Source organism: Sebastes fasciatus, chromosome 3 (assembly GCF_043250625.1).
Source record: "Sebastes fasciatus isolate fSebFas1 chromosome 3, fSebFas1.pri, whole genome shotgun sequence".
NCBI classification, from domain to species: Eukaryota; Metazoa; Chordata; class Actinopteri; order Perciformes; family Sebastidae; genus Sebastes; species Sebastes fasciatus.
Genome location: NC_133797.1, coordinates 8,446,663 through 8,468,423, shown reverse-complemented (window position 1 = coordinate 8,468,423; position 21,761 = coordinate 8,446,663).

The window sequence follows — 21,761 nt, the reverse complement described above, 5'->3', positions numbered from 1 at the left end:
ACAAAATTATTTTGTGCCAACCATCACGAAAGAAATGTGAGATATGTGTCCATGTACACAAACCAATACATTCATTTTTGTGACTATTTCACAAACTGCTGTGCGACATGTTGAAGTCAGTTGAGGAAATACCAAGCACCGCCCACCAGCCGGGACAAACTTTCTCATTTTACAACTAAACAGTACACTACAAGATGTTTCTGAAAACATTTGAGGTGAGAAATAGACATTACAGTAACAGAATATTGATTTTTTTTAAAGCCTGAAAACAGAGCCATGAGGAGCTGCAAAAGTATTCTCTCAAAACACTTGAATTACGATATGCTGAATGGAATTTTTGCCCAATGATGCTAAAAACATCCTGCCTACTGCCGCTTTAACTACATCTAAACCCCTACACGCACACACATACACACAGCAACAACAAAAACAACAACTAAAATCTTCAAAGTGGATAAAACACAGTGCCGATGATGCTGTTAATATTTTAAACTGCTCTGCCTTGAGGGGGGGGGGTTGTATATTCTGGCAGGTGTAGACCTTTGTGGTAGGGGAGCATATGTGTGTGAGGTTCCTCATTTGGGCCCAAGTCTGCTTTTCAATAATTCAATGCACAACAAGAGACACATTTAACTTTTTCATATTGAAAATGAGCACCGTTATGATAGTTGCCTTTACCTGTCTGCTTTTGTAGCCGACCACCTTTCGGCCTACTCCTCCTCTCCCATCTCTGCTCAATAATAGATAAAAAGACAACTGTGATTAGGTTTGCTCTCTGGCCTGTGCTGCTTTATCTGAGCGGGGCGTATTTGTAACATTTAGCGAGCAGATTTGTTTGCCTTATTCTGAGATGGTGGGCACTGATTCTTCAATTTGAATGAAAGAAATCTGTCTTGACTGTAATCTTACACGCTGCGTAAGTAACACTGGAATGTGATTAAAATATGCAAAGCTTGCGAGAGTGGCGGAATCCATTTTCACGCTCCGTGTGTGAATTTCTCGTGTGTTTATCTGTCAGTATGCGCGTCGGAGATGCTGTTTTGATTATGCTTCATGTTTTGTGTGTGTGTGTGTGTGTGTGTGTGTGGGGGGGGGGGGGTAATGTTTGTGTGTCTGTTGTGCGTGATGGTCCCCTGATTGAACAGCTGTCACTGCTGGCTGAGTGTGTGTACCAACCAGATGGGGAACACAGGGGTCAATGGCACTGACACATTGCCACCAGATGAGCTCGTTGTAAGATCCACAGCACATAAACAGACACACACACACACACACACACACACACGCACACACACACACACACACACACACACACATACCATTGACACCCCCCCAGTGGTATGTAAACAGATGGGGCTGAAGCGCAGATAACAACACTCAGAAAGAGTGAGTAAGTTGTTGCAGTGTCATAAAACGGCCCTTTGTTCGGCGGCATCTCAGTGCAAGATGTCACGACTAATAACACATGCAATTGAAAAATAATATTAAATTTACAGTAGCAAATTAATTCTAAAACCGTGTCTCATATCTATAATCGAATCATGATGAATTGAAAAAGGAAGGATGATTGCTGTGATAGAAGTAATGGCGTTTTCAATTAAATTAATTCAAAGTGAGTTGACATTAACTTTTTCGCATCCACATATGTGTATTACGCATATACAAGATATAATAAAATAAAGCTTTTACAGTATTTTTAAAACAATCTTCAAAGGTTTGCAATTATTTATGTATCTTAAAACAGATTATAAATCAACTTCACCTCTTTAAGTACGGGGTAAAAATAATGCTGCAACTACTGCTGCACTTAATTTGATGTATTGTATATATGTATTTCATATGAGCTAGTTATATGGAAAGGTCCGAGCCAATGAACTTGAACCAAATTGGTTATCCATATGCTCATATATCGTTTTAAGTAGACAGATGCGTCTGAATGGCCCTCTGTACGTGTGCATGTTAGTCTGTGATGTGTTTGAGTGTGTGTGATTGAGCGTTTTACTGTCAGATGGCGCTTCGCAGTCTGCTACCCACATATGTCTCCTGTCTGTCCTACCAGATTCTGCTGACGTGCAAAATGTGTGCACACTTACATGCGAAGACGCATGTATGTGAGTGTGAATTGGGAAGATGTGCGTGTGCATATAAAGTATGTTTGTTTTGTTGTTGGTGTATGTTTTTTGGGTGCTCTTTTTTGTTTAAGTTGCTGTCCATATTTTTGGTCACGTCTGTGTGTATTATTGTTTGTTCTGTTTGTATGTGAGCATTCGCCTTCCTATGGCAGCTCAAACATGGGAATGCTCCTCCTGCTGTATCAGCCTGCAGGGGCTGAGTGCTAAAATCAACACATATCCATGGTTCTGAATTCAAAATCAACAAGTTGTAGTGAAGCTGTCCATGGTCTTGACTTAGATATCAACATGTTCGACACATTGCAGTGAAACTGCCCCTGGCACAGACTTAGAAATCAACACATTAAGTGAAATGTGAAATTTCCTGAATTAGAAAGTAACAGATGAGAGACATCATAGTGAAACTGTCCATGACCTTGAAGTCATCAAATTTAAGTCATTCAAATTAAATAAGCCCAACTGCTCTGTTGGAGCTGCTCAGAGGCCAGCAGAACTCCCCCTGAATAAATACAGGCACAAAATTACATAAAAACATTACAGTGAAACTGTCCATGGTACTGAATTTACCATTAATGCATTAGACACATCACATATTACAGTGAAATCGTCCATGATCCTGAAATTATCAATGATCTCATTAACAAACAATACAGAGGATCTGTTTGTTGTCTCATTAGAAATCAACACATTACTCTCATTGTAGCGAAACTGTTCACGGTTCTGAATTCTAAATCAACACAGTAAACATGTTCTAGTGGATATGTCCATGGTCCTGAATTAGAAATCAACACATTAAACACATTGGAGTGGATCAATCCATGGACCTGAATAAGAAATCAAGGCATTAAACACATATGAGTGGATCTGTCCATGGACGTGAATTAGAAATCAACACATTAAACACATTGGAGTGTCGAGTCAAGTAATTTTTTTTCGTATGGCCCAAAATCACAAATCACAAATTTCCCTCAGGGGGCTTTCCAATCAGTACAGTGGTACAGAGTGGATCTGTCCATGGTCTTTGAAATCAACACATTACACTCATTGTAGTAAAACTGTCCATGGTACTGAAATAGGAACCAACAAATCAGAAATAATATCGTGAACCTGTATATAATCTAAAAGTATAAATTAACACATTAACAATATAGACAATATAGTGGATCTGCCCATGGTCCTGAATTATAAATCAATATATCATACTCATTGTAGTTAAACTCTCCATGGTTCTGAATCTATATCAATACATTAAACACATTGGATATGTCCATGATCCTGAATTAGAAAGCATTACATTATACACATTGGAGTGTATCTGTCCATGGTCCTGAATTAGAAATCAACAAATTGAACAGATTGGAGTGTATCTGTCCATGGTCCTGAATTAGAAATCAATACGCTAAACTCGCTGAATGCCAACCTAAACAAATCCAAATGTTGTTCTTTTTTTGTATTTCCTTCCTTTCCTTTTCATCCTCACCAGTGATGCATATGGATTAACATGAATTTATATAATTCATCACCATGAGGGGATTGACCTTGCCTTGGTCCAGACCTTTGAATCCGCCCACTCCACCGAGCGGACTGATTCATCTGGCATCGTCACATGAACCAGCGGTTTCTTGGTTGAAAAAGCAATCGATCCAATGAGCGCTGTGGGGGGATTAACGATTAGCCAATCAGGGATACGGGTGAGACAAACACTGTTGTCAAGCTGTTGTCAAGCATTGTCAAGCTCTATTTTACATCGATGGAATGTCTTCTCAGTTTCACCCGAAATTGTAGTTTGTATTTACTTCACTCTGTTCCACTCTTAAAACTTAAACCAATATGCTTGTATTGGTTTGCATCAGTAGTGACTTAAAATGACGTTAGAGTGGATATGTTGGTCTTTAGTGAGTGGTTAGGGAAAATCAAATCCCTCTACCCCACGGAAATCAATTAGAGTGGAGGCAATAGAGATCAGACAGACAAAGATGGAAATGGACTGTACCGAATGACTGATATCAGGGAAGAAATAACCACTAACTAATAGGAATAATACTGAACAAGAGTAACGACTTACTGTCAAGATATGCCGTTATGGTGTATTTCATCTTAAAAGTCTTATTGATAACATTTTTATGTTGACACATAATTAGAAAAAATAATAAATGAATCCACAGAGATTTTAGAAAGATGCCAAATAAAAGTATGTCTTTTCCTAAAAAATGATTGTGATTGTGAATGAATCATTTAAAAAATGTTGACGGGTCCTAAATTAATGTTTTTTTTATCTCTGTGGAAGATATCTGACGTTTGGTTCCCCCATATAACAAGGTTTGTGAGCCAATAGTATAACGCCGTTAGTATCACGTGGTATCTCTTGACACGTGGTGCCAGTTAGTTTGGAAATGCCTTTACCGTGGCAACAAGTGACAACTGATGTTAGCACATATTAGCTATATTGTCTGAACAATAATAACCCAGAAAATTATTCAACATGTTTAAACAAAATCAACAACTTCCAACAGCTAGTCCTTACGGCCTTAACGTACGTGTTGTCACCGGTTAGATTGTCAAAATGAGAAAAATTTGCTTTGTTAGCATCTTAGAATTATTGACGGTTGCGTCAAGTTACCTAACATTATAGTTCCCTCAAATAATGTATAACAAAGCACATCAGAGGGGATTTAGAAGTGGGTGGCTGACTGAAAAAATAAGAGAAATAAGGGTTTATTTTCATCAAACCAGAGTTTGAAAAGATTAACCAAGTAGTTTTTGTTTGAATGAAGTGTGTTTTACAATGCTCCGCTGCTAGAGCAGCTGATTGTTGAAAGATTCATCACCCATTTGACTATAAGATATGCAGGTCGTGCAACAAACTGGCAACCACCAGTTGTGAAGTGAATGAAATGGAACATTCAGCCACATCTAGTGGCTGAATGTTATCAATGTTATCAATGGCACCTTTAAGAATCCCTGTTCCAGAGTCTTCATCTCCTCAGTGAGAGTACCCTTAATGCAAGTCAGAGGGAGAAAATCAGCATAGGCAGGCAACAGGTTATCTTTTCAGTAACAGATGTTTACCAAAAAAGACTCCCAGAGCTCACTCTGTCCCACGAGTACAGGTAACAGTGAAAGGCTTTACCGTTTTTTCTCCCGAGGAATAGAAATGACATTCTTAAGATTTAAGTTGTACCCACATTTCCCTCGAGGTTACGCAAAGTAACCCAGTTATATTCACATCACATGCTTTAGCTGGAAGCCCATGAATGCATAATGTATAATTGGAAGATGTTGATTTGGAAAAAAACAGCGAGGATGTGCATTTTTGGAAGCCATTGCGTTGGAAGTCGTCAAAAGAAAATATTTGATGGAGTGATTACCAGATTAGATAGCTCATTAAATTGTTTTGCGTTGCACTGCGTGTGTGTTTTAAGTCAGCCGTTATATGGTTTTACAGTAGCACTGCGCGCCATGCTGAGCTAATCTTATAAGAAGGTGAAGCCGTGTTTGTCTCTCAGATGATGTCTGTATCCCGGTGTCACCAGGAACCGACACATGAAATACACTCTGTGCATATCATGCCAATGTCTTCATGGTGCTGTGGGGAGACAGCTGAGAAGAGAGGCCTGCGAGGGACCAAGGCAGTCAGCGCACGTTCAAATCCCCCTTCATTGACTGAAAAAGATCCAGCTCTGGCCTCCAGTCATACACACTCACACTGTCTCATGCACACACATACTATTTTCCCAGCTGCTCCCTTGCACTCTGTGATTTTCTGCTAGTGTCACTGTGACTAGCTTGGCACTGGCAGTATCAGGAAATGAGTCTCTTCTGGAGTGAAACACACACACGCGCGCACACTTCCGCACACGTGCACACACACACCAGCCTGTAGACATAATGAAGGGTTCACGCATGCTTTTGCCAAAGCCTTGGCCCAAAGTTGCCCCTTCGGCATTGCATGAATAATGGATAAATGCGCACTGGGTGCCATCAAATAATAACAGAGTACTCAGACGTACCCAGGCACACAAGCACCCACCCACCCCCCGCCCACGCATACACATATAAGAGCCCCCAGCCGTGAACTCCTGCCATGAGTGCAAAATGCCAGAGTTGAATAATTCTGTTTCTGTAGGATTGCTAAATTGCGAAGTGGGTGGGTGTGGCCATGCGGGGAACCATATGAAGGTCTGTCAACGAAAACAGCTCACAGACCAAATAAGAAGTATAACTAAATAAGGATGGAAAGGGCAAACAATGGGATAAAAAGCAATCAAACTTAAGGAAAGAGACGTCTTAATGTCGGACACTGTATGAGATGAATTTAGTTTTTACAATAAATTATTCTTTCTTATATAAAAAAAAACATGTAGCTGGTACTTTAGCATTACCAATCAATATTTCAACGTCCTGTATGTAATGAGTGCTAGTTCCCACTAGTGCCATCATGTTCACTGCTTCTGGCAAATATCATGCATACGCTGTATATTATGCATGATGCAATTTCCCCTGTCTGTGCATGTTGTGCATAGAAGGGCAACATGGTTTGATAGCCATAGGCTCACAAGAGTTGCAAGCTCGCTCCCTGATTTCTTGATGTTGAGTTAATATTTCATTATTTACAGCTATGTTCGTTCATGTGTGATGATGTCATGCTGTCAAGTGGAGCCTGAGAAAACTCCCTTATAGGCTTTCGTTATCAATCTTTCCATATTTTTTCAGAAAGATAGTGGGGGAAAAATGCCCATTGCAATTACCCGAGCCCAAGGTGAGGTCAACCATGAGTCCATAAAGCCAAATGATTCAATTTATATTGATGATTTGAGAAGGTGGGGATGTTTTGTCATTGTTGCCTAATATGTAACTGACTAAAAATTAATCTATAGCCATTAATGATAATATGTTAACCGTTTGAAATCGGTCGAATCGTTTCAGCACTACTGTTTTAATTCAGTTCATTCTAGTTGCAAATCTGGAATCATAAGTTCTGTCTTCAAGTCAAATGTTGAATGAGTCATGCTGGTTCAAGATAAGATGAGGCTTTCTTGACATGTTACGGTAAGAAACAGAAAGAACAATTTAAAATGAATGAATACAAGACAATTTGAAATTAAGGAAATTACATAAAAAAAGTAACATACATTTTATGGATGATAATACTTGATGATTGCACATACTGTATGTGCAGGGGTAATGATTCTAGTAGAGCAACTCTGCTCTGCAGGCCTTATTGAGGTAGCATTGGGACTTGTTAAGAGTCATACTGAAGTTTGGATAGCTATAGTGTATGTAGTATAGCTAATATGATATATAGTAACGATGTCAGACTAGTTTGTTGCGAAGGAGGTTAAATAACGCTCCAAACTTGCGCCGACTTTTGTCGAGGAAAAACTGGCATGGCCATTTTCAAAGGGGTCACTTGACCTCTGACCTCGAGATATGTGAATGTAAATGGGTTCTATGGGTACCCACGAGTCTCCACTTTACAGACATGCCCACTTTATGATAATCACATGCTGTTTGGGGCAAGTCATAGTCAAGTCAGCACACTGACACACTGACAGCTGTTGTTGCCTGTTGGGCTGCAGTTTGCCATGTTATGATTTGAACATATTTTGTATGCTAAATGCAGTACCTGTGAGGGTTTCTGGACAATAATTGTCATAGTTTTGGGTTGTTAACTGATTTCTAATAATAAATATACACAGAACATTCGCATAAAGCAAGCATACTGTATTTGTCTACACCAATGTTGATAAGAGTATTAAATACTTGACAAATCTCCCTTTAAGGTACATTTTGAACAGATAACAATGTGCAATTAATTTGCGATTAATCATGATTAACTATGGACAATCATGCAATTAATCGTGATTAAATATTTTAATTGATTGACAGCCCTAAAATATATATATATATATATTTTAGGGCTGTCAATCAATCCATCCAATCAATCCATCCAACATTTTCAGGATTTGTACTGTTAAGTCAGTAATTACATATAATTTAGCATCTTAGGCAATATGTATACCATTATTATTATTTTCTGGATGTGAAAAATGAGCTGCATTCTGGGATGTATCAAGTGGATAGCAGAGTACCACAACAAGCTCTGGATTTTTTTGTGTTGCTGCTTTACAAAACCAGGGATGGAGGGATTACTAATGATGAAGGTATAGTAAAATAAAACTATAAAGAAGCACAAGGGGGTGGGGAGATGGGAAGATGGAGGGCTAAAGGAAATAAACGAGGAAAGGAAAAGTACAAATGAACAAACAAGCCGGTCGCCTGGGTTATCGGTCGGAAGGGGTTATCCACGGATGGACGGGCAGATGAAGTGATGGAAAGCAGCCTGGTACCAGCAGCCAGAGAAGCAGCCGCGGAGCCAGGGGTGGGAGCGAGCCAAGTCCAGGAGCGGCAGCCCAGACCCGGGTCAGTCTGCTCCAAACTCCCCCACTGATCTCCACCCAATTAGCATGGAGTTCCATCTGCTGCCTGGAGTGACACACAAACACACACGCACGCCGACATCAACACAAAAACACAAATTCTCTCTGTCACATATACGCGTAAACATGCTCACACACACACACACACACGCACACGCACACCACTTCCATTACCCATAACAATTGCTCAGTGACAAGATAAGTGATAGCCTCGTCCAGCCTCCTGCCAATTACAGCCTAATGTGAAAGAGACTGATTCACTATCGCTCTCACACTGTTTGGAGGGTGCAGCCGTGTGTGTGTGCGTGGGTGTGCATGTGTGTGTGTGTGTGACTTGTAGAGAGCTTTCTGTATTTGCAACGGTGCTCTGTTGCAAACATCTGTGGCTAGGCCCAGACAGAGGGCTGCTCCTTTCTATGTTGGCTGCAGGCTAGCTGTCTCTCTCTTCCTTTTTCTCTCTCTCTCTCTCTCTCTCTCTCGCTCTCTAAGCTCCCCAATGTCTCCAGCGATCAATATTTAACAATATACCCCTCACTGAGAGACAAAGCTGGGAGGGAGAGGGGAAAGGAAGTCAAGAAAGTTTGAGGGAGGAGAGAACAACACTTACATTTGTTATCGTTTCCTTCACCTGCCGACAGCAATTTGTGATACTGAACTCTGACATCAGCACAGCGTCGTAGAAAAACCTGACGAAAGCGGCCAGAAGGTATTCATCCTTAATTAGAGTGTCTGGCATGAAACCCTCAATCTGCTTTTCTTTTTTTTTTCTTTTAAAAATGGGTGACAAACTGGCAAAAAAAACAAGACTTCCTTCCCAGAGCCGTTTGCTAAACAACTCTATAATTGAGCTGAAACGATTCAAACTGTGTGACCAACATGGTTAGTGACCACCCTTCAGCATCTCTAATTATTGACATGATTAACTTTCCACTTCCACCAATTTCAGCCCTCTTTTGAATTCTGAACTTCAATTCAACATGGTACAATATTCAGGTTGTGTTTTTTTATGATTTACCACCAGGTTCTTCGTTTTAACCATAATAGGGGCAGGTTAAATATCAATCTGGCTGTGCTTTAAGTAGCTGTGTTTATGTATCTCGGGTTCTTGTTCATGAGTGAGGGTAAAATGGAGCGGAAGATGGACAAGGCGGTGGTTCGGTGCGGCATCATCAGTTATGCGGCCGCTGTCCGGGACCATTGTAGTGAAGAGGGAGCTGAGTCGGAAGGCAAAGTGTTCGATCCATCTACGTTCCAACCCTCACCTATGGACACGAGCTTTGGGTAGTGACCGAAAGAATGAGATCGCGGATACAAGTGGACCGAAAGGAGTTTCCTTTGTAGGGTGGCTGGGCTCGGCCTTAGAGATACGGTGAGGAGCTCAGACATCCGAGGGACCAGCTGAGGTGGTTCGGGCATCTGATCAGATGCCTCCTGGATGCCCCCCTTTGTAGGTTTTCTGGGCACGGCCAACTGGTAAGAGGCCCCGGGGTAGACCCACAACATGCTGGAGAGATTACATATCTTGTCTGGAACGCCTCAGGGTCCCCCAGGGAGAGCTGGAAAATGTTGCTGGGGAGAGGGACAATAGGGAATTCCCTGCTAAGCCTGCTGCCCCCGTGACCCGACGGAAGAAAATGGATGGATGTGCTTTACATAAGCTTTTTGTGTCATATTGCATGTGAATGTATTAATGTGTAGGGCTTATTAGTGCACGTATGAGATTGGTTCAAACTCACACAGGCTCCGCCCTCTACTGGATACCATGGGTAATACTTTCCTCCAATCACACGCATGCATTCGCCCACTGAGATTTGCATAAACGTAGCCAGTAAATAGGCATTATCAGTAGCTATAAGGACCATATAGGGGCCTACTATGCCTACTACATTGTAAAAGTGAAAGTGCAACTTAAAAGCAAACCATTCTAACATGTTGTAAAACTGAATGAAACGTCACTTTTGGAACACAAACAAAAAGGATTCTTTAGGTTTACGCAAGAAAATGATAACTTCTTTAGGTTTAGGCAAAACAAAAAAAAACGTACTAATGATAATAAAATAACAACTACACATTGTTGGTTTCATACGTGAAGCAAACTCCAATCTACTGTGTGAAAACCCTGTGTTTTGTGTCCATCATCCCTGACCTCCACCCCTTATGGAGTGTCACAATGTCTATACTACAGCACCTGACTTCTGCTTCTGCTCCTGCTCTTGTCATAATTACTACTGTCGACAGAGATCACTGTTGTGTTGTTTTATACTTTCTTTAGGTGATCTACCATGTGAATAGATGATAAAACCTAATAGTGGGTGTAGTAGGCCCCTATTGACCCACATCTATGAGGCTTATAGCGACTGATAACACCTATTCAATAGCCTGACAATAGTCTAATCGGCTGCAGCGATCGCCGATTGCCCACTGACTTCCCTCTGGCTGTCACATCTCCAAGAACCATTCACCATTTCTTGGCCAGGACTCGAGGAAGTTACTGGTATTTCAAAAAAGAAAAAAAAAATCAAGCTATTCCTTTAAAGGGTCAGTTCCCCAAATTACACAATATTAATATTTTCTCATTATCTCTGGATAGCTTTGTTTGGATGAGTTCAGGTTTTGAGATCTCCACTTCTATCCACCCATTACACTGTAGGTGAAGGAACGTTTGTCTGTGCTTGTCAAAGCTTTGAAATATTACATAGAAATACAGACAAAATCAACAAAAACCTGGCTGTCAAAATGTGGTGTCCCCATCCCCCATCTGCTCTTATTTGGAACCACATTCTCCAAAAGAAAGTCCCTATAAAAAAGGGTGACAGTGTGTTCAGTAGCAGGGACACTGTGACACTCTCTGTAAAGAGATGCCACATTGAAGTCACATTTTTCAATGCCGCGAGCGTTGCAAACAGAAATCCATTCGGCTCCATTGTATTGGTGTGGATGCAAAAATCTCAGAGTCAGATATCTTAAAACCTCAGCAGCTAAAACCCAAACTATCTGCATAGATACCACTAGATATCTGTGAGAATGTGTTTTAAATATGCTGTATAGCCAACCTTTCTTACAACCCAGCATATCCAGGCTCGGGCTAAAAGAATATTCTGATTTCAAATTTATTACAGGCTGTAAAATAAGCCATGCGATAGAATTGTATACAACAAATCTATTGCTTTTCTAAAGAAATATTTCTCGACATCAACATCTTTCTTTTTATGAGTCTGGCAGAAGCTCACAGCAGTAAGTCAACTAACTGGAATGTAAACAAGGAGGAGTACATACTGGCTTTGAACCAGAGAATGCTGTTTATCATTACTACCACCACTCCGGGTTTTATCATCATTTTATTTTTGTGTTCCCTCTCATCTTTCTTTATCTGCTTGACTGTAACTCTGCAAAATGGAAACGCTTTCATCCTCTTGGATCTTATTCTGTTAGTTGTACCAACAGTCATATGACTACTTTCTGACTATAATTCTAATATAATGGGGGTTGTTAAGGTCATGATGAGCCTTTTACTGTGTCTATATGGCCTCCTCCTTGGCCATTAACCCCATGAGACCTGCGATCCCGATTAACTTTACTGTCTTTCAGAGGCTGTAGCAGGTTCAGTTATAGAGCTACAGTGAAGGTCCAGAAATCAAAGAAACTAGAAAAGGAATAAGGAATCCATTTGGTACCAACCCTGTCATGCTAGCTTGTCAGGAAAGAGGTTAAATAATGCTCCAAAGTTAGGCTAGATTTTTGGGTCAGGAAAAACTGTCATGGTCATTTTCAAAGGAGTCCCTTGACCTCTGACCTCAAGATATGTCAATGTAAATGGGTTCTATGGGTACCCACGAGTCTCCCCTTTACAGACATGCCCACTTTATGATAATCACATCCAGTGATATTGTGTTAATGTGTTATTTTCTAAAAATGGTATACTTGAATATTTCTGCATACTGGGGTCCCTAAACAGTCTTGGAATTGCATATATTGACTGGAAAGCTGGGACTTGTGGATCCAATGAGTCCAGTTGTGTTCATGTGTGGTGATGTTAGTTCCCATAGTAGCCATTTCATTGTAATCTGCTATCTCCCCCTAAAGACCCCCCGTACCCTGCTAAAAAAGACAAAAACGGATCTATTGTGGATCTCAGAGGGTTCAGCTGAAATTAGCTTAAGTACAAGCTTATGCCATATCACAGCAATTATTGCAAATACAAAATGCATTTCTAAATCATGATTGACAAACTTCCGAGCTATTTCAAAGCACTGTGACTCCTCCCTGTCATAAATCAGATATGACCTCGTGCAGCACACTCACAATATGTACCTGAGGGGTTAGAAGTTAATGTCCCACCTTGTTTTATTAAGGTCAACTGCTGACATTTTTAATTCAGGTTAGTAAAGCTGAGCTCATGACAGAATCATGACATGCTGAGGCAACACAGGGGTTGACGCTAAACGTCTCAATAATTCATGCAGGTGGAGGATTAATTGAGAATGTCTGCTCTCGGTGGTATTGAAGGAATATGACAGATGGTTGGATGGAGGATGAGTGAATGAATAGAGGGATGGAAGACGGAGGGCAGTGCACATGTGTTGTTTGGTCTCCGTCATGCTATCACAGCTTCCCTTGAAAGAAAAGAACATACTTGTCTGTGGAAAATTTCCATTTCGTTTCCATTTCCAGAGGGAAATGTGCCATCGTGTTTATTTCAATGCTATGCATGTTTCAATAAAAAACTGTGCGAGGGATTTTAGAAAAGCCAGTTCAGTGCCCAACAGCAGTAACGTGGTAAAGGCCTCCGTCTCTGGAGCCACATGTGTTCCTCTACTGGCTTCACATCAAGTCTCGCTGCAGCTGTATTTCCTTTGCCTCTCTCCTCTCTCTGCTTTCCAACTCCTAAAATTAATGAAATGCTGAAATGTTTCCCTTTACATGAATTCAAATCCCTTCCAACATTCAGTGCCGAGCAAAATACTACAACACAATCATCCGCACTAATTCATTCTTGGGTTTGATAGAAATCTGTAGTGTTGTACTGCTTACAGCCTCTCGCCCAAACTGCTGCTCTTCCCAGCTAGTTGCCTTCCCCCGCCCACTCATGAGTGCTCTACATTACTGAGATAAATACACACTGCCAGTGGTTGCAAAAGCAATATGACCCTAATTCAGTCTTGCAAACTCACTCCATACTTCATAAGTTGCTGCGTATATCAGTGAGTGTTATGAGTGTAGCTCAGCGTTCCCCCTCTGGGCTTCCCCTACAAATAGTTTGAGGGATCATTCAAGAAAAAGCGGCTACCTCCGGTTTTGTAAAGTGAAGCCAATGTGGAAGTGCCTTAAACTTGCATTATTTCTAATACCAAACAGGGGGGCGACTCCTCTGGTTGCAAAAAGAAGTCTGATTGTATAGAAGTCTATGAAAAAATGAGCCTATTTCTCACTTGATTTATTACCTCAGTCAACATTATCTCAATCGCTCAACATGATGTTCATTTGGGTATGCTTTAGGGCGTGGCTACCTTGTGATTGACAGGTCGCTACCATGGCGTTGTCCGGTCTGGGAGTTGTCCGTGTTTTCATCTTAGAACTTTAACCCCTTTCACAGTGTGTTTTTAGTTCATGAAAGTTAATTTCTAACATGTCACTTATAAATGTCTTATTCAACGTTCTGTTGTACTTGTGCTCCAGCGTCTTGTGTCAGGTCTGGTTCCAAATAACCAAGATGGCGATGGACAAAATCCAAGATGGTGACGGACAAAATGCTGAACTCGAGGCTTCGAAACCGCAGTCCACAAACCAATGGGTGACGTTACCGTTACTATGTTCACTTCTTATATAAAGTCTATGTTCAGAACCTGTATTCAAGAAACTCAACTTGGCTCAACTCGCATGGCGGTACCACACAACAAAGATATCATCCTCCCCCAACAAAATTTGAAGGTTTTTTACATAAAACTACACAATTTTACATCATTTTGGACCATTATTATTACAAGTTAAATGATTATTTTATTATTTACACATATCACAGCCTTCGTCTGAACATTTAATTCTTCCGGAAATGTTTGCCCTTAAAGAGAAGATTCAGAAAATTTAAATAATGTTTAATATTTGTTCACAAATAATAATAAAGAAAACGTTCTGGCGAACAATTCATTAGTTATTTTACAAAAAGGACATGAAAAGTGTAGCGATAAATTACAGCACCCTCATTCTCACCCCCTCTTCCCCGTGCCGTGCGCCGGCTCGTCCAGATGCTTCCCACATAGTTTTTATGTTCATACGGCATATTAGGTGCGGCGTAAATACGCTGGCACTGCGCTGTTATAAATCTCCACAATGAATCTCCCGAAGAACCTGATATGGAGAGGGCAGAGAAGAGTGCCGGCAGCTTCAGGGAAATACCGGTGCGCAAGAAAAAGCCACAGTATGCCAAAGAGTAAAATAAAGAAGTGCCGGTACTGCATAGCGGCCCACTTCGAGCACTGCATGTGCTGAATAAAGAAGATGTGGCACATGGATGTGGCAGCTTTGGGATTGTGGGAAGGCAACTTTTGATAGCGTTCCACTGAGAAACAGAAATTGATGTAGCTACTTCTGCTGTTCAGTATGTAAGTGAGCTGTTCCTTAGTAAAGTAAGGTAATTACTCATTCAATGAGTCATTGGTAAATGATTCAAAATTTCCAAGTAACCAGCCCAACACTACTGTGAAGTTCGTTTCATTCCATATATAGGATCCAACAAATTGTTTTGAACCGCCACACACTACAGCCGATTCTGAATCAGAGAGACGTAAATTGATAGTTTCAGGCACCGTGACCTGTTTGAACCATCTTGGTGGATACTAGCTCGGTAGCCATTGTCTGAGCACCCCTGTAGCAGCTCGGCCCAGCCCCTGTCTGTCCTTGCCCAAAGCACTACTTGAGAGATGGTGCTTGTAGAGGTCAGGACCGACACCAACAAAACCAGGAGCTTCCCTGGACCAGCCTTCATTTAATGAAGAGACGGAGGGGCACATATCAGGTCAAGGTTTCAACAGAAAATCTACAGATAAGCTTGAGCCTTTATGTTGGACACTTGTGACCCACTCTGACTCTAAAGAATGTCTCGAATGCCAAGCAGTCATATCACGCTCAGCTGCATGTGTCCAAAGCGCTATGGTATCTGTAAATAGCTGACTGATTACTGGTGGATTTCTATTTATACGACTACCACCCAAGGCACGGCGCACATGGAAATGTCAGAATTTCTGCTAATTGTGTCAACATCATAATTACAATATTTACTAACAAACGTGGAGTTATTCAGTTTGGCAGAGAAACACAGCAGAGAGCTTCAGACACCTTCAGCGCTGGAGATGTCCCCGGTGACCAATTAGCGAACTTAGCAAACTTTGTAAGTGGCATTGGTAGAAAATATGAACCTGGCTCCCTAAAGCAGTGCCGTCCTTTTACTAATAATTTCTGTAATTAATCAAAGGGTGAACAGCAAACCAGTGAGGATTTAAGGACATTGAGAAATTAGAGTCGGGAGATGTGGGGCTGCATATTTATTTGCATTATGTCTTTTTTATTTAATAATGATCTTCAATGTGTCATACCTACTAAAGAAAATGAAAATATAAAGCCATAATCCTTACAAATAAGTGAGTGTTGATATATAATGCATTTTGGGGGGGTGAACGTCTAATGTATTCTGATTATGCATGACAAATAATCTTTATTAGTTTATAATATGTAAAAATTGTACTCTAAAGGGTGATTTTGTCAAGTATCGGAGTGGACAAATATGCTGCTTTATGCAAATGTGTATATATATATATACATATATTTATATGTATATATATATATACATATATATATATATATATATATATATATATAGTCCCTCACAGGTACTGCATTTAGCATTAAATAAATGCTCAAATCATAACATTGTATATACATATATATACCTTCACAGGTATCATTTATCCTCCTCTGTGACAAGATAGTATGACATAGTTCTTAGGTTTTTTAGTTTCATATGATGCCAGTATCTCCACTCTAGCTTTCAAACTGACCCCGGTTCAACCTAAAAATCACAAGTTGATTTAATGCGTTAAAGAAATTTGTGGCATTAAAACAAATTTGCATGAACACTTTATTATCGCGTTGACTTTGACGGCCCTAATAAAAATTAATTGACATGGTTGTACTGAACCAACATAATGAATATCTCAAACATTTCGTATTTAATTTTAGCCAGCCTCATAGACTCATAGAATGCTAAGATAATTCCCTGACCCATTCGTAGCGATCCAGCCCGGTCTCACCAAAATTTTGCCTTCAAGAACAACACTGTTCTTTCTTTTGGGGTGATATTTCACGCCATGTAGTCTGTACCGACTGCAATGTAAATGCGTCCGTGTGAATATGCTACGCTCAGAGCTAGTGACGGGCTGGTCAAGCAAAAACAGGACTTTAAACAAGGAGACCGGTATTCTTGTCCCAAAGTGTTGTTGAGTAATTTCTTAGTTAATGACGTTTGTGACATGTTTTACGTACTTATGCTACATTGTTCACATAAATATTTTACTAATTTAACATCCATATTCAGGCCAGTCTCATACAATTTTGGTAGCTATAGCTACGAAAAGTAATGCAGTGTAATTTGTGTATATCCCACAAAATCAATTTGTGTGTGATTAACGTAATCGCGAAACAGAAAATATAAAAACGCAGCAAACGCCAGTACGTAGTTTATTTTGATAAGACCGTATGCATGCAACGAGCGGAAATTGACATGTGTTGCTGGACATTCATAGGCAAACAAACGAAAAAGGAGGAATACTGTAACTATTCGTAAGATATTATACGAACCGTTGTATGAGAATACGTTGACTTGACTTGACTCAAAGCCAGTCATGATGTTTTTCCTAAACCTAACTAAGTGGCTTTGTTGCCTAAACATAACCGCGACCATTTCACAATAACAACATGCCGTGAAATGACATGCAAAAAGCTGTTTAACATTGTTAAGCACGCAGCGTTAAATAACATGCAAAAAGCCGTTTCACAACGTTAAGCCTGTGGCGTACAAATGACATGCGAAAACCCTAAAATGCGTAATCATGACATGCTGAACGTCCTTAAAATGTCGTGTTTATATGCCTTCCTATGAGATCAGATTGAGCACTCAGACAGCTGAACCCTTCAATTGCAGTTTTCCATTTAGCAGCGGTCACTTTCAGAATAGACAGAAGGCGGCTGGTGAAGTGGAAACTGTGGGAGGATTTGTTGGCTTTCTTTTTTATCACAGAGAACATCTGTTGACACAGTTAGGTGCTAGTAAACATGCCTTACACATGCAAGCTGGAAGTTGTTGCACCAGCCACTCCAACAAAACTCTGTTTACACTGGTTACTTCATGGCACTTTCCTGCATTATGTGTACGGGTACATTTCTACCGTTTGACATAATGGAGCACTGACATGCTCTACAGAAAAGCAAAGTCACACAAGTGCTTTTCACTCTCAGGCTTTGTGAGGGAGCTACTCTTACTGGCCATGAAATCAGATTACCTGCTACATCCACAGTCAACACATCACTTTCACTCATGGCTCTACCAAAACACTTGACAATGGACTTTAAGTGTGTTTTGTGTGAATGTTTTTAAGTTAAGATAGACCATTAATTTAGACAAACAGGGTGCACTTTGGCTTTATTGAGGAAATAAACATTTTCACACTGATACTTATTTAATGTATTAATGCCAAATTAGGGGAAATTGTTGCAAATGATAAATTAATTGTTACCATACCAATTATTATAAGAGGGAGAGGAACAAGAAAGAATGCCAGTTGTTTTCAACAGCCAGTCAAAGACGGACATAAGGCATTGAAACTGTGGCAATAAGATACAACAACAGTGGCATTACAGAGGATGATAAATGACTCCCACACACCATAGTGGAGACTGAATCTGTATTCATACTGACCAAGGGCACAGGTTCTATCCTGTTTATCTAAGTAGTTTTTGTCACGTAACTTCCATACTTAAGTTACAGCACTTCCAGAGTTCTGTTAATCCAAACTGTGATCTTTTCCTAAACCTAACTAAGTAGTTTGTTGCCAAAGCCTATCCAAGTCAATTTATTCCTAAACCTAACCTTAGTTTTATTTTGTACAGACACGTACATCACATGATGCTGGACATTGGTAGGAAAAACACACAAAAAATACGTTGTTGAAAGACGTGCTGAGCGTCACGAAAAAAAAGGGGAAATTTGTGTCTATGTACATGGATCAAATAGATTACATTTTGTGACTATTTCACAAACTGCTGTGAGACTGTGTTGAGCCTTGATAGCAGATATTTTCCAAATCAAAGTAGTGGGTGTGGCTTTCCTCCCAAAGAAAGGCTCTGTGAGGCTATACATTTGTACAGTGGTGCTTTGACATAAATGCTAACTTTGGTATGCTAACATGCTGATGTTTAGCAGATATAATGTGTATCATGTTCACCATCTTAGTTTAGCATGTTAGCATATTGATATTTGCTAATTACCACTAAACACAAAATATATCTGAGGTTGATGGGAATGTCATTAGTACTGCAAGTATTGTGTCATAAATAACAACGATTTTGAAGATATAAGAGAAGTAAAGGTCACCAAAATTGTTACAATTCATCTAGCAGGGAACATGGATGTGTGCACCAAATTTCACAGCTGTCCAGCAAAAAGTTTTTGAGACAATATAAACCACGAATATCAACTTCATGGTGGTCCCATGTAGAGTCAAATAGATGATAAAGCAGGCTATGCTTTAGGGTGTGGCTAACTTGTGATTGACAGGTCGCTACCACGTCGTGGGAGTTGTCCTTGTTTTTGTCGTAGAACTTTTTGCATGTGTTTTCAGTTTGTGAAAGTTAATTATAACCTTTTTGGTCACATGAAAACGTCTTATTCAGTGTTCAGTTGTGCTTAGCTCCACGCTCTCGTTTCACTTCTGGTTGAAAAAAACAAGATGATGACGGCCAAAATGCCAAACTCGAGGCTTCAAAACGGTAGTCCACAAACCAATGGGTGATGTCACGGTGACAACGTCCTCTTCCTATATACAGTCAATGGCTGGCGCTATAGGAAAAGTCATGGGATCACCAAAATCATTCGGATACATTATCTGGGAACCACAGATGTCTCTACTAATGTTTTTGCCAATCCATTGACTACCTTTTGAGATATTTTACTGGATAGTTCACATTTATGACCTGCTAATGGCTCCACATTAATAGTCAGGGGAATCACCAAACTCATTAGGATTTATCCTCTAGGCACCATCAATGTCCGTACCAAATTTAATGGCAATCCATCCAGAATCATCATGGTGGCGCCAAAAGTCGGGATTACCAAAGTCTGTAGGGTTCATCCGTATGGGAACATGAATATCTGTTTAAAATTTTAAGGCAATGCATCTAACAGTTGTTGAGTTGGGCGAATCGACATTAGCCATGTTTGAAGAAAAAAGAAATGCAAATTTGGCGCATTTCCATCAACTGGTTTGGAGCAAATAAATTGGGCTACAGCGTAGTTCAGTCAGACGTTGGCGCTATAGGCTATGCATGGCTGTAATCCACATGTACACATGCATACATGTAAACAGAGTAGAAGAAGTAAGAAACAAAACAAATTGGATTGGCCGTCTAACCCATCTATGAGAGAAAATGGAGAGAGGTCTTTGGGAATGTGTTTCAATCAGGCAAGTTTTAATTGTTCTTTCATGTCAGCTAGTATCGGCCATGTTTAATTTTTCTGAAGCTGATGACAAGCATACACACATTAGGGGAATATCCGAGAAGATGCCGACAGTAAAAGACAGTTGATCAGTCATGCAAGTTAAATGTCCACTATGTCAGAATTTATTCGTCAAAGGCATTTCCATTATCTATTTAGCGCATCAATTCTTTTTGTTGACAAATGCAAAAACTACCTCAAGCGAGCGTAAAAACTGTTTTCTGCAATTGAGGACGTTTTATTGAATTTTGCCATTTTCATACAGCTTCTCCAATGCGATACATTGCAAAATGTGCATAAAAAAATATCTGAATGGAAACAGTTTTAACTTGTTTTTGCAAGTTCATTTCAACAACCACTACTACGGGCTGTAACCGCATAATCTAGTCTGTTGACGAATGCAACAAATAAGGAGTGAACTCTAAACTAAACTGAGCGTAACATGAGAGAAGGGCAGATGAAAAGGAACAAGGATAGGGAAATGTGTGTGTGTGTGTGTGTGTGTGTGTGTGTGTGTGTGTGTGTGTGTGTGTGTGTGCTGGTGTATCTCTGTCAAGTCAGTGCAGTAGAGCTGTAATGAAAATCAGACTTGGCAGTCGAGCAGATAAAAGTAAAAGATCATGGAAAGGCCTCTAATCCCAGAGAGGAAACCCAACTCTTCAATACTTAATACAACTTAAAAACATGGTTACCAGCCTTCACTTCAATTCCATCAGATGAAGTCGCTGAGCATGAGTGTGACTGTCGCATATGTGCAGCACATGCACCACTTTTTTTTGTGTGTTGGGATGTTTGTTTTTGTGTATTTTGTGTATTCATGTGTGCTTCTCCCTATTTCGCCTCAAAACCTGCATAACCTACACGGGGGGGCCGGACAAGAGTTATTAGACTTGTGTAAAAAGTGATGATGCTGCCTTATAATGCAGCAGTAACATATGAGCCTCCCCCCCCCCCCCAGCCAGTGTTTGACAAGCTAACATGCACGCTTCGATCTCCTGGGTGATAGAGTGCATCGGTGTGTGTATAACCTGCCGCTGTGTAGCGGATCCATGCACCTCTAAGTCTGCCTTGAATATGGAATGGCTTCTGAATATTTCACATCCTACTTCTGACATCCCCCCCACATCCCCTCTTCATCTCATAAATCATTGTTTATGGATTATTTAGTTTGTGTCTGCTTGCTCTGAGCGCCTGAGTATGTATGTGTGCGAGAGAGAGAGAGAGAGAAAGAGAGACAAAAAAGCATTTTGTCGAGGTTGTTTACACAACGCCATGAGATACGCAGAAGTCTCGCAAGAATGCAACGCTGATCAAGGACAAACACACACACACACGCCCGGTGATATCATTCATAACAATCAGTCTTTCAGAAACAATATGTGTCTTTTTAGGATCAATAAGTGTTGCAAGCTTTGGAGAACTATA